This window comes from Carassius carassius, chromosome 2 (genome assembly GCF_963082965.1).
Source record: "Carassius carassius chromosome 2, fCarCar2.1, whole genome shotgun sequence".
NCBI lineage: Eukaryota > Metazoa > Chordata > Actinopteri > Cypriniformes > Cyprinidae > Carassius > Carassius carassius.
In genome coordinates, this window is record NC_081756.1 from 44,435,647 (window position 1) to 44,450,683 (window position 15,037).

General features: G+C 41.4%; 1 protein-coding gene across 6 annotated transcripts in view; it reads left to right on the forward strand.

Annotated features, from left to right (window-relative positions):
* Nucleotides 1-15,037, forward strand: part of LOC132110527 (myotubularin-related protein 13-like) — a 158,445-nt gene that overhangs the window by 27,655 nt on the left and 115,753 nt on the right. The window lies entirely within an intron of this gene.

Here is a 15,037-nt window from a genome sequence, read left to right on the forward strand (position 1 = left end):
GAACATCTCAAGGCTGTGCTTGGGTTTCTTCTTTGACTGTGTTACCCTATTACCGGTTTGTCATTGTCACCATGATCACTTGCCATTACCCTCTATCTGTGAAGATGTTTGCTGTTGCAGATATCTTCATTCTCTGGCATGCTTGGAGGCTTTTGCATTATGGCCAGAATGATGGACTGAAATGTTCCTCTTAAACTAACAACAAGGCCCATTCATCTAACCACCCACGAAAGCACAAGCCACTTGGCAGTGCTGACTGCATGAGCATTGCCTTCCCCAGCATGCTGGGACTGAGGCGAACATAGACCCTTGGCACCTCCTAAAGCAAGTTGGCCTTATTGCTGCTGGCTGCAATGTTTTATGTCTCCAGAATCCTCTGCTTTATTTCTACTGACTGCATCAGATGGATTATGTCTGTAATCTTGTAAGCTTGAAGAAAAACATACTTCCTCTATTCCTCTATATAGTCGAGAGGCTGGAAGAAAGTGTTTTATTTATTTATTTATTTTTTTTGCATATAACAAAGGAAATCTGCTGATATACATAAGTCGTTAAACTCTTTTCATGTAATAGCCTTATTTATTTAGCAGTGGCTAATTGATCAGAAATCTATTTTTTTTAGTATATATGCACACTACTGTTCAATTTCTTTTACGGTTTTGAAAGATGTCTCTTCGGCTTTCCTAGGCTGCATTTATCTGATAAAAGGAACAACAGTAATATTTTGAAATATTATTACATTTTAAAATAACTTTTCTGTTTAAATTTATTTACAAATAAAAATAATATGTTGATTTGATGCTCAAGTAACAATTTCTTATTATTGGCAGTGTTAAAACAATTATGTTGCTTGATATTTTTGACATACCTTTTAAAACAAAGCAAAGTTTTTTTTTTCAATATTAAACAATGTAATGCTGAATAAAACTATTAATTTCTTTAAAACTTAGTTTTGAATGGGCACATACACACACACACACACATAGAGAGAGAAAGATGAATGAAACACCTTTTCACACACACACACACACACACACACACACACACACACACACACACACACACACACACACACACACACACACAAAACAGTGGACATTAAAAGAATGTTTTAATGTTTCTGTGACTGCTTTATTTTGAGAGAGCTATGTAACTGATGAAATAAAATAAATTCTTCATCGGAGCCCGACATCCTATAATGAAGGAATGTGACCTCCCATGATGGGAGGGGGTGGGGTTGGGGGGTTGGATCGTAACCGTTTGTGTCATCTATCTCATCTGTTGCTCTGACTTTTTGAACTTCTCTTCCTTTCCTTCAAATCCCTGTTGTAATTTGGAATGTGCTTCTTACTTCCGGGAAGGACGCATAAAGTATTCAGAAAATGTGTAAATAGCTACAGTCTGGTCTGTTGTTTATTGTCCATCTAACAGAGGCACTTTTGGAGCATTTAATATTGTGTTATGTAACTGCACATCTTTTCCTGTTTTATTAATGGAACACTACATATGACAAGGCATGAGGCTTTAACATTTAAAGGGGTCATATGATGCGATTTAAATTTTTCCTTTCTCTTTGGAGTGTAACAAGCCCTTGGTGCATAAAGAAGATCTGTAAAGTTGCAAAGATTAAAGTCTCAAATCCAAAGAGATATTATTTATCAAAGGTAAGACTCTGCCATGCCCCAATAAAATGGCTCATTCAAACACGCATGTCTACATCACTATGTAGTAATATAACTAATATTTGCGTTATTCCTCCCAAATGTTCAGGCAAAGAAATAAGGCATGGTTTCAGTAACCGTAGTGAGTGTTGAAGCAGTCATGTCAGGGGGATGCTGTGTATCTAGGCGAAAGCAAAAGCACTTTATTTGTCCTTCCGAAAGTAGATGCATTTAGGAATCTTTAAGATTACTTACAACAGAACAGCAACGCATTTTATGGATGACCGTTTCGTGATCCTAGGAGAGGAGGTCATTCTGACTTGCTACGACAATCTGGCGCTTCTGAATCAGCTACTCTAAGTATGTTTTGTTATTAGTTTAAGTATTTGCTATTGAATGTTCAAATGTGGAGTTTTGCACGTTGCACATTCCGCGTTGTGTGTGTATCGCAGATGTGCGATTTTACCTGATTGGTATTTGATATGCGTTACTGAATGAATCACCCGTTGAAATGATTTGGTTCAATCGCAATGACTCAATTATTAACAGTGACTTTCTGACACCAACTGGCTGTTTTAATTTCACATTTAAAGTATCTTCTGTTTTTATTGTATTTAACATTTTAAATATCAAAACATTACTTCTGCAATTGTAACTGCAGGTTAACTGCAGAACTGCATTCTTGTCCTGCATTAAACAGTGTGTAAATACATCAAAATCCCACTTCCGATGAAACGCCTGTGTTTCCTCTGCATTGAAAAAAATTATTTTGTTGATACTGATTAATTTTTTTTATTCTAAATAACTGATTCCTTTAATTAAAAACAATTGGTTTGAGATTCATGGGCCTATTAAAGTTGTAATATAAAACATATTAAAGTCTCCCAGTGTGTCAGTTTCGCTTTCAGTTAGAATTACAACTTGATTTACAGCTATAAAGCAGTTGTCCAGTGTGGAGCTAGCTAATGATAGAATCGTTTTATTAGTGAATGCAAAAATAAATAAATAAATAAAAAATTATTACATTAAATGTTAGTTTCGGACTGTTTTGATTACTACACTATAAGGTGTTTTAAGAGAGCTAATGTTGTGAATAAAATAATTTATTAAAAACAAAATGTCTTTGCACTTTATTTTGTTCCATTCATGACTTACAAAAGGAGATGTTAGGCAGAATGATGCATCATTCAGTCAGTCAATTACTTCTTCATATGGTTAATTAAATGGTGAATAAGAAAGTTTCTCTGTAATCTCATTTTGTGTGCCGAATATATTTATTTGTATTGTAAAAAATAATTGTAATTGTACTACAGTAATATAATTTTGTACGTTTGACATTCAATGCAGAAGTGATTACTTAGTTTTATTTATTAGTTCGAATATGTGTAACTCAGTATTTTTGCTAATTGTAAAAGCATAATAATAGAACAGAGCCTACTGATTAATTGGTGAAATAATCAGCGACTAATTGTTAGATTAATCAGTTAACAAAATGATCGTTTGTCGCAGCCCAGTAATAAAATGTGTCGGAGTGAACTGCAGTGCTAATAGAGTCTCATGAACGTGCAGTCATGCACAGAACCCAATAGCCAAGGTCAGGATTTTTGCAAAATAATACAATACATTTTGTTTTTATTATTTATTTATTTGTAACAATCTCTATGGTATACCTCCAGAACACTTGGAGTATGCGACACGTGTTGTTCTAATAGACTTTTGTATTTTTTTTTTTTTAAAAAGCTTGATGATGGTCGCTATTCACTGCCATTATATGGAAACGTTTGAGCAAGACATAAAAAAAAACCTTCTTTTGTGATCCAAAAAAGAAGGAAGGGCATATGGCATTTACTCTAAGGTAAGTAAATGATGTCTTAATTTTCTTTTTTGGATGAACTATCCATTTTAGGAATTTGAATGATATGATATGAATATGATTCATAATTTCACCTACTCTGTTTGCTTTGCTGGCTTCCGGTTGTGTCACCAGGGGCAAATGCACGAATGGCTGAAGCTCACGTCTCACCATATTTTGTTTTAGTCAGTGTTTGTAAAACAAAGGGGGAAAATAGAAAACAAAACATTCCGAATCCCAGCATGCTTCCAGATTTTGGAAAAAAGAATGTTGTGTTTGTCAGGACAATCTTTTCATGAGTAATGAACCTTGTGGACTCCTTGAAAGTCACAGGAAACACATCACCAAGATCTAGTCAAATGTGAGTTTTGCTCTAAAGTGGGTCCGGCACTATCCAGATCTTTCTTTGGGTCTTTGTTTTGGAAGTAAGCTGATAGCCAGGAAGAAAATTATAGTATTAAAGTATTAAAGTATTTTTTAAAGACAATTTGTGAGATTTCCAGAATATTTGGGTGCTGATTTAATGGAAATATTTAGACTTGTTTTGAATAATAAATATGAAAAGGAAATGAATAACAGTGTACAGTGCACACAGGACCTCTGTGAGCTACATGGTCCCTTGAATTGATTAGTATCTGCAGTTTCTGGCAGAGGGCAGACAAAACATAATGAAACAAAAGACCAGGGAGCTGAGCAATACTCCAAGAGATGTTGTTATTTCCCGCTGTCTCTGTTCATCTCAGCTACCAGAGGGAAACCTGTTAAAAAAGGGCCCATACCAGTCCCACAGCTAAAAAAAAACAGCCAGTGAATTCCCAGTGTTTAACACGATAATGATGCACACAAACAAAAAAGGACTTTGGCTCTGCAGCTCGAGTGCTTTGGATTGTCTGGCAAGCCCGTAATGTCTCATTCTCACTGGGGGACCAACTTGGTTAACATCATTCAGACAGAACAGGAACAAATTGCTTACTTCTACCCAGACAATTCCTGGTTACTCGAGTTTCTGGCTGAGGGCAGGTAATTAAGGGTCTGAGCTAGATATAAAGGTTACAGATCCCAGGTATGGACCACATGTAGATTGGTGGGAAATCACAGGGGTTTGGATGGTTTTACCCTACTAATTAAGTACCTCCAAATGAAGTCAAAACAACAGGTTGGGGTAAAAAAGTTCTTATAGTAAACCTGTTTAATTATATGTATTCAAGGAATGTTTCCACAACACTGTCAATCGTTTCAGAAACTATAAATGTTTACATCAACTGCTTAGTCGACTTAGTCATTTTATGCCTGACGCAGAAAAGATGCTAGTCAACAGAAGTCACCCAAGGAGCTGCTTCTATAGAAAGATATATTGCAAGTACATCACTTACACATTAGTCCTTCAATCCGTCCATTAACCAAACTGCTTGTCCGATGTAGGTTAGCGAGAAAGATGGAGCCTATCCCAGCATCTTGGCTCGTAAGCAAGGAAATACTCTGGATGGCTGGCTTGTCCATTTCTTTTGTTTAAAAAGTCTTTAAAATAGTGGATGCTTTGGATAACTGGGGATACTAGAGACACCAGTTGGGTTGTGTGGCAATCAGTCTTTGTATCACAATGTGTGAACAGGATGACCTTCATGATCATCGTTTTTCATAAGCAAAATAGCAAATGCTAAACCTCAAGGTGCCCTAATGGGACTGTTTTTTAGTCTGATTTGGGAACCTTGAGTGGCTTCAGATAATAAGTATTCTCTTGAAGAATGTTGGCTCCCTTAACTCTGCAAATGTATTTTCCTTGAGAGTTGGTCTCCTCGCACTAAGTACTGAAGTACTTTCCCGAACATTATTGACATGTGGTTAAGTGCCCACCAGCTATGTTGGCTCACTCACTGCTGGGTGTGCCATATCCTAGCAAACCTGGGAAACAGTGTTTTTACCCCTAAGAGACACCAAATAATTTGGCCAAATGCGTGATAAATAAAACACAAATAAGCCAGACAACAAAGGAAAAGAAGAACAGAAGAAAAGAAAACCAAGATCGCAATCAGAGCCTTCTGCATATACCTGTGCTACAACACAAACAACACGCCACAAAACAAAACAAAAACAGCAAAACAGAACTGAAAAAATTGAAGATACTGATCAGATGTCTATTTATACCTGTACTTAGGGCTGGGCTATATGGTCAAAAAAATTATCTAGAAAAAAAATTAATATCAGTCGATATCGATAATTGTCACCATAAATGCCAAATCTTTATTTCTTTCAAGTTTAAAGGTAGATTTTTTTCTCCTAAGTGAAAGTTGTAGAAAGCAAACCATTAACTCTTTCCCCACCAGCGTTTTAAAAAACAAGTTGCCAGTCACCGCCAGCATTGTTGATGATTTTCACTAAAATAGGTAAGTTTTATTAAAAAAGCAAAATTTTGAGCAAAATGCACAGAAAATTACATTTTTATCAAAGACTACATCAGGATCATGTTCAGTTCAATGATCAAAGCATAGATGCAGTAGATTGCTTCCATCAACACCCCTAAAGCTTCACAGTCCTTTGCAACTTGCTGGATCGACATTTCACTCTGTAACATTTGACAGTTTTCATTGTTTTTCATATGCCTATGCATTCATACAATATCACATGTTTCTTAGTCTTCCTTGCATGTGTTATTGATTGGCACATTCTAGACTCCTTCAGGAGATGCGTAATAACCGAGCGGCAACCTCGCGCTCTCTCTCGTGAAGCCAATAAGGAAGTGACAAAAACTGCAATTCATCGACTGGCCGCTTGAGGCTGGCTGCAAAAGGGAGTCAATCCCATAGACTCCCCATGTTAAAATGCCCAACTTTACAGCAGAAAAAAACATGTTTACAGCCTGGTTCAAAAAATGATTTTGGTCTATATTGCTAATTTTGCCCTTCATGACAACTGTGAGGGGGGTAAATTTTTTTTAAACTCATCCGTTTAAATTATATTAAGACTTAAAACTCTGCATAATTAAGTGCGTGGCCACTTAAGTGACAGGTGGATTGCCGCTGCTGACAATGCCGTCGCGCTAGGTGGGCGTGGCTTCAGCAATCAGCTCCCGCCTTTTTGCCCATTTTCGATTATCCGGGAGAGTCGCACGGTGACGCGCTGCCAAGATGGCGACGGCCCGCTCTGCACACTTTGTGCTTCAAAACCGCTATTAAGGAGTCTATGGGTGACGTCACGGACACTACGTCCATATTTTTTTACAGTCTATGGTAATAACGCACCCGAACAGTGAGAAAGCAGAAACTAGAGTTAACTGTTGTTTTAAACTAGACTACTCTTTATGGTCTAACATGACAAACACATTTTTTTAATCTTTACACTTAACCAGTAATTTTTCCCTTAACAAAATAAATATCTTCATAAAAAAATGTATTTCTTAGTTTCTGCATGTTCTAATGAATTATATTGTTTCAGATCATGAAACAGGTTTGTGTTGCCTGACTTTGATGACATGCATCTTCGGCACAGTTTGCAGTGCAGTCTGCAATATTAATAATAATAATAATAATATATATAAATTTATTAGTGTTCTCGTGACTGAGACTCATCAATGAGTAAACATGTGCGCTAGCATTTGAACTTTGAACCGAGTGGATAAATGCTCCATGTGGCACGGTTCAAATCGAGTACTGCTGTTTCGTTCCGCTTTTAAAGCATAAATATTATATCGAACATTTATCAAACTCTTGTTATCGAGAGCAGCGTTATATCGTGCAAAATTATATTTTGATAATTGTCGTTATCGTTTTATCACCCAGCCCTACCTGTACTACAGTGCAAAAACAAAAAAAACATCAAGGTATTCTTGTGCACCCAATTGCTTCTTGAAAATAACTTGTCATCAGCATCAGTGCGACACCTATAGTAAGTGTGAGTCCATATGTCCTGATTAATGAACAACCATTGTGTTAAAAAAAACGTCTCTTCATTCAAAAGCAGGGCCATTTTCTTAATCGTGCTGGAAGTGAAGAGAGGCAGACTCACGCGGCTGTCCAAACCTGCAGCATGGAGCTGTTGTTTAGTCAGCTGAAAAACATAAACAGAAGACCGATAGCTGATTGGAAGGTGGAAAATATGGGCGGTGACGGACTCTCTGAAAACCACAGGAAACACCTGTGCCCATTTCTCTATCGCGGAGCACACAGTCAGGGGTCTGCAATGTGATGTAGACCTGTATTGTGCCTCAGCCCAGTCCTGGGACAAAGGTGTTTAGTTTGCACTCGACTAGTCAAAGCATACTATAATGGAACTGCTGTTTGTTGTATAGCTTGTGAAGTTCAACAGTCCTGATGTTGTAGTTGATGTTTGCATGTGATATGGTAATTCATAAGGGTTTTTTTTTTTCACAATGAATGGACTGCCAAGTCCATGGAGGAATAATTATAATATCCAGAAGACTCATTGCCTTAAAAATCGGTTTAGGTAATTTTATTAACTACTGTAGCTGAATGATTGTTTAAAATAATTGGCTTGGATTTTGACTTTATAGCATCCTTAAGGTGTGATCACATTTACCCTTTGCTTATGTGGGGTTGAAGTACTCCACTGAGAAGTTGGTCACGCAAATTCAGTGTTGCCCAACATTCACACTTAGAGCACCATAGCCACATAACAATATACTAAAAACACTCAGAATACCATAGCAACATCTTAACGGCATGATTATACAATTACTATTGAAGTTCTTCTCCGAAAACTTCAGTGGAAGTTTCTCTGTAATTTAAGTTAAATTACTTCATAGATACCAAACATTGAAGTTCAGGTTGAGCTCCACCCTCTGGATTAAACTGCTTTATCAGTGAAAGGAGCTAGTAAACATCCCATAAAACCTTAACTGACCTTTTTGTATTTGTAAAGAACATGTTACCACCTGCCCTCTAAGTGTTTTTTTTTTTTTTTTTTCACTTGAGTAAAATTTATTGCCGGATTCCGAGCAGTGCTGGGAAGTTCCAATGATGTCTAAAGTGTTTCCCCCATTGCTGGCTTGGGAATACAAACTGAAAGCAAAATCTTTAGAGTGAAACATCGCTCAACTCTCTGAGGACAGCTGCATGTTTGTCTTGTTAGGATCGATATATTACAGGCTAAAATTCACCCGTTAAAATGTCTGTTTTCAATTTATACAGTTAAAAAAAAAGCAGAAAAATTCATCTCAAGTGAGGAAATCTCCCCGAGGAGCACGCTAAAAAAGAGCACATATCCAGCTGTATGAGCCACTGATGGGAAAGGTGTGGCTGAAGTAATTGACCCTTTATATTCGCACCAGATCGACGACATGTCATTTGCCTTTTCCTCAGCATTTCTGACATGCATGAATTGTCATTAACTCAGTAAATTACATGTCATGAGATTACGAGGCGGTCAATGTGTTTGCATGTTTGGCATTTTTAGCATCTCCACATTACTCACCCTCCACCCACTCTGGTAAATTATGAGCATCCCTGTCGACCAACTAAAAATATCTGTCCTTAAATTGAACCATATATGCGGTTTGCATAACTGACCATGCAAAATATGACCATCGCAATGTCGTATTGGTAATCTGAACACTGCTTAGGTTACCTCAGTTTTGGGGATCATTTAGTTCTGGTAGCAGTTTCTCTGAAATGGTAGGTCCATAAAAACACTTATTTCCTTTGACCCTGAAGATGTTTTCAGGAAATGTTTGCATGACATGTTATTCCAGGTTTCCTTCAGCTGAACACATTCGGAAAAATGGGGTCTCCTTCTTGGCCCAGCTGAGCATATCCTACCCTTGGTCTGTGTCTGACAGATATAGAATGTCCCATATTTGGATTCTGCATTAGCTGCTGTCCATTTTGATAAAAATATTCAGTGTTGACAGAGGAAGCCCAGTGCTGACAGCTCTTTCCCCTGTGTTATTGTTCTTCTTCCTGAGAGATTTTCAGCTGTTGTCCACCAAGACATGAAGGTTATGATGGGCCAAGAAGCGTCTATTCCATTTATAACCTATATTCTCACACTTTATGAAAACACACCCGCTCTCTTTTCCTCACACATTGTTAATAGTTGTGTTCCAAATCCTAGTGAGCGGCATAACTTGGACAGCTTTTATTAGGCATCATATGCTCACCTCCAGTGCTAAGTCTCAATTATGTTTTACAAATACTTATGCTTTGGCTAAATTCTAAGGCAGCTTTACATAAATCCTATGCTTCAGAACCCTGTTCTGAAAATTAAACAGTGCAATTAACAGTTTTAATGATTAGTTAAGGAATGAAAACATTCAGTCATAATTTAGTTTTGCTGTTTCAAACCCATTTGATTTTCTTCTGCATAAACCAAAAGTAAATAATTTTAATGAATATCTGTTTTGGTGTCGGGGTCAGCAAAAAAGTCCATGCAACTAGTTTATTGTTTTCTAAGTGCTGTGGTTGGATTTGGTGAAATTGCAGAAATTGCTAAGTAAATTTGTGGCGCCTACAATGATTAGAAAGACAAAGAAAAAAACCTGAAAACAATTTGGCAATCACTTCTAGTTTCATTGTTGTCACAGTGTCTGGGTTGTGTTCCCTGGGTTTCCACTAGGTGTCCTCAGTTCCCACGGTGTTTATCATATTATCACTTCCTGTCTCCTTATTTGGTCACCTTCCTCCTTGTTTAGTTAATTGATTGTTCCCCACCTGTCTCCTGTTTCCCCATTATCCTTTTGTGTATATAACCCGGTCTGTCTTAGTATGTGTCACGGAGTCGTTGTTTATTCATGTCCGTCAGTTTGTGCCCTTGCCTTGTCTTCTTGTTTAGTTTAGTTTATGTTTTGTTTGGATATTCTGGTTTTGACCCTGCCTGGACTGTTTACCCCTGTGGATTACCCTTTAATAAATGACTTACCTGCAAATTGGTTCCCTCTCCTGTGTTATCTGTAACACCGAACGTGACAGAACGACTCCGTCCCACTAGGAACCAGCGGTATGTCATTTTTCCGTTCCCCAGCCAAGATGGTGGAGCGGCGAACCAAGTACCTTCAGTTGATTGCCCTCCGCCAAGAGGGCAATGAAGTGGGTGCCCTGGCTCAGGTGTTCTGGTCCCTGGCCGAGGGCATGGGCTACAACGATGCGGCCCTCAAGGACTATTTTAATGGCGGGCTGGATGATCCAGTGTCTCAGGAGGAGATGGCGCAGTTAGAGACACTGGAATTCTGGGAATTCGTGCGCTACCTGCAGCATCGGCTTTGGTGGGATGCCCCGTGGTGGGGTGGTCGTCAGCCCAGCACCACTGCCCAGGATGGCAACCAGCCAAGCACCACAACCCAAGATGGCCGCCAGTCCAGCACCACTGCCCAGGATGGCTACCAGCCAAGCGCCACGGCACAAGATGGCCGCTAACCCAGCGCCAATGCCCAAATTGGCCACCGTTCCAGCGCCACAGCCCAAGATGGCCGCCAGCCCAGCGCCAATGCCCAAATTGGCCACCGGTTCAGCTCCACAACCCAAGATGGCCATCAGTCCAGCGCCACAGCACCAGATGGCCGTCAGTCCAGCGCCACAGCACCAGATGGCCGTCAGTCCAGCGCCAAAGCACCAGATGGCCGTCAGTCCAGCGCCACAGCACAAGATGGCCGTCAGTCCAGCGCCACTGCACAAAATGGCCGCTAACCAAGCGCCAATGCCCAAATTGGCCACTGGTCCAGCGCCACAGTACAAGATGGCCGCCAGTCCAGCGCCACAACCCCAGATGGCCGCCAGCCCAGCACCACAGTACAAGATGGCCGCCTGTCCAGAGTCATGGCCCAAGATGACTGCTTGCCCAGCGCCGCTGCACAGGATGAGAGTCTCAGCTGACCCTCCGGAGTCGATTCAGGTGCCAGTTGACCCTCCGGAGTTGAGTCAGGTGCCTGTGAACTCCCCAGAGTCGAGTCAGGTGCCTGTGAACTCCCCAGAGTCGAGTCAGGTGCCTGTGAACTCCCCAGAGTCGAGTCAGGTGCCTGTGAACTCCCCAGAGTCGAGTCAGGTGCCTGTGAACTCTCCAGAGTCGAGTCAGGTGCCTGTGAACTCTCCAGAGTCGAGTCATGTGCCAGTGAACTCTCCAGAGTCGAGTCAGGTGCCAGGGAACTCTCCAGAGTCGAGTCAGGTGCCAGGGAACTCTCCAGAGTCGAGTCAGGTGCCAGGGAACTCTCCAGAGTCGAGTCAGGTGCCAGGGAACTCTCCAGAGTCGAGTCAGGTGCCAGGGAACTCTCCAGAGTCAGGGCTAGTCACCGATGACCCTCCAGAGTCAGGGCTAGTCACCGATGACCCTCCAGAGTCAGGGCTAGTCACCGATGACCCTCCAGAGTCAGGGCTAGTCACCGATGACCCTCCCGAGGCAGGGCTAGTCACCGATGACCTTCCAGAGTCAGGGCTAGTCACCGATGACCTTTCAGAGTCAAGTCAAGTCACCGTTGACCTTTCAGAGTCAAGTCAAGTCACCGGTGATCTTCAAGGACTGAGTCAAGTCACCGGTGATCTTCAAGGACTGAGTCAAGTCACCGGTGATCTTCAAGGACTGAGTCAAGTCACCGGTGTTCTTCAAGGACTGAGTCAAGTCACCGGTGATCTTCAAGGACTGAGTCAAGTCACCGATGATCTTCAAGAACTGAGTCAAGTCGCCGATGATCTTCAAGAACTGAGTCAAGTCACCTCTGATCTTCATGAACAAAGGCAAGTCACCTCTGATCTTCATGAACAAAGGCAAGTCACCTCTGATCTTCATGAACAAAGGCAAGTCACCTCTGATCTTCATGAACAAAGGCAAGTCACCATTGATCTTCATGAGCAAATGCAAGTCACCAATGATCTTCATGAGCAGTGTCAGGCCAGCACCGATCTTCTGGAGTCCAGTAGAGACACCATGGAATTACCAGAGTCTCGTCCTCCCGTTGATCCGGCCGCACGGAAGTGGTGGGCTTCTGATCCGCACTGGGGGCTTTGTGCATCGACCACAGGGATGTGGTGGTCTTCTGCTCCGCCCTGGAGGGCTTCCGCTTTGACCACAGGGGGGTGGTGGTCTTCTGCTCCGTCCTGGGGGCCTTCCGCCCTGACCACATGGTGGTGGTGGTCTTCTGCTCCGCCCTGGGGAACACCAGCCTCGACCACAAGGATGTGGTGGTCTTCTGCTCCGCCCTGGGGAACTCTGGCCTCGACCACAAAGTTGTGGTTGTCTTCTGCTCCGCCCTGGGGGGCTTCCGCTTTGACCACATGGACGTGGTGGTCTTCTGCTCCGCCCTGGGGGGCTTCCGCTCTGACTACACGGACATGGTGGTCTTCTGCTCCGCCCTGGGGGGCGCTTGCCCTGACTACACGGTTGTGGTGGTCTTCCGCTCTGCCCTGGAGGACTCTGGCCTTGACCACAAGGGTGTGGTGGTCTTCTGCTCCGCCCTGGGGGGCTTCATGTTGTTTTTTCCTTTTGTTTTTGTGTTAATGTCTGTCCCTGTTCCTTTCTGTTAGTCTGGCCCTCCGTCCCTCCCCCTGAACCTCCTCCGGTCCTCCTCCCTCCTGGTCTTTCTGTGTTGTGTTTACATTCTGGTGCCTGTTCCCCATGTTTTTCTTTTCTGGCCCTCCGTCCCTCCCCCTGAGCCTCCACCTGTCCGCATCCCTCCTGGTCTCTGTTTTGTGTCTGTCTTGGAGCGTCTGGGAGCCGCTCCGTAGAAGGGGGGTACTGTCACAGTGTCTGGGTTGTGTTCCCTGGGTTTCCACTAGGTGTCCTCGGTTCCCACGGTGTTTATCATATTATCACTTCCTGTCTCCGTATTTGGTCACCTTCCTCCTTGTTTAGTTAATTGATTGTTCCCCACCTGTCTCCTGTTTCCCCATTATCCTTTTGTGTATATAACACGGTCTGTCTTAGTATGTGTCACGGAGTCGTTGTTTATTCATGTCCGTCAGTTCGTGCCCTTGCCTTGTCTTCTTGTTTAGTTTAGTTTAGTTTATGTTTTGTTTGGATATTCTGGTTTTGACCCTGCCTGGACTGTTTACCCCTGTGGATTACCCTTTAATAAATGACTTACCTGCAAATTGGTTCCCTCTCCTGTGTTATCTGTAACACCGAACGTGACAATTGTGTGTTAAGGGTATTGTTAACCCAATTTCAAGATATTTTCCCGTTTTATTCTACAACATAAAAACAAAACAAAAATTGTATTTATTTCGTCAGTAAAATATGTGATTTAGAAAAAAAATATATACTGGTTAAAAAAGATCTGGTTACATCGAATGATTCGTTCGCGAACCGGATATCACAAACTGCTTTGTTTTGAACTCTCTCACAACAGACACGGAAGAGAAGACAATGCTGAATAAAGTCATAGTTTTTGCTATTTTTGGACCAAAATGTATTTTTGATGCTTCAAAAGATTCTAACTGATTTTTTTTTTATCACTGGGTGAACTATCCCTTTAATGGGAGTATGACAACCAGAAAATTAACGCTTTTGTCTTTATTGTGATTGGGGCTGAATGCTTAGGGACATTTTGCTCTGTTTTGTTGGATTTAGGTAATGAAAAAAAAAAATAATAATATTTTTACATTGCCTATCCTATCGGGATAACTGGAATAAGTTAAAACCAATGCGAGCTTCGGATCTTCCAATGTTTCTCTATGGTAAAACTCTATGGGCTAAAACCTAAAGATGTCCGAGTTCCGGTCCATGTGCAACTGATACTCGACTGCCAGTGGCTCATCAGCATTCGGGGGGAGGGTCTTTCCGATAGGTCAGTTACACCAAACAAGAAAACATTGGCACTGGTGATGCTGAAATCATGTGACCATGTTATAGTTGCCTTATAGCCTTCATTTAACACAAACCTTCAATCATTAACTTTTTTTGGTCACAGAGCTTTTTCTGCTATAATCCAAAAGTTAATGGGAAAATTTTTACTTTTTTGTCAAAGGAACCAAAGTGATGCAAACTTATGAGCTGGCATTAAAGAAAAAAAAAAGTCAACACTGCAGTACTCTGTTGCTCTCCTGTGCACCATCCAGTGCTTCACAATCCGTTCCAGAAAGATGGTTGGCCAATCATCCACCTACTGGAATGGAGTGTGAAGCTCTGAATGGCACACAGGTGACCAGTGGTGGCCGGCCACCATGAATTTGAAATAGCTTTGACGTTTCTGGTTGAATTACTTCTTTAATTGAGCCATTTTCAATATTTGATTAATTGAAGAGTGTTTCTAAGTAGCCCATAGAAATCAGGTCAGTTTGAATCTCAATGAATATGTTTCTGTTGTGACAGCTTATGCATGTACCTTATGAACCTGGCACTGTTGCGCAACTCGCATAAATCAGAGCGGCAACCTTTCTTTGTCCTCTAACTGGAGCAGCTGTCCTCTGCCTTTTATGGCTGTCATTAAACAGAGATGCAAGTAACGGAACACAGTACCAGGCAGCCGAAGATCTAATATGGTTGTTCTGTCCTCCATGCTGACAGCCGCTGAACTGATTCTTAACAGGTCAAGCTGGAGATCTTGTGTCTTGTTTGTGGAGTGGACGTATCATTCATTTCTCACATG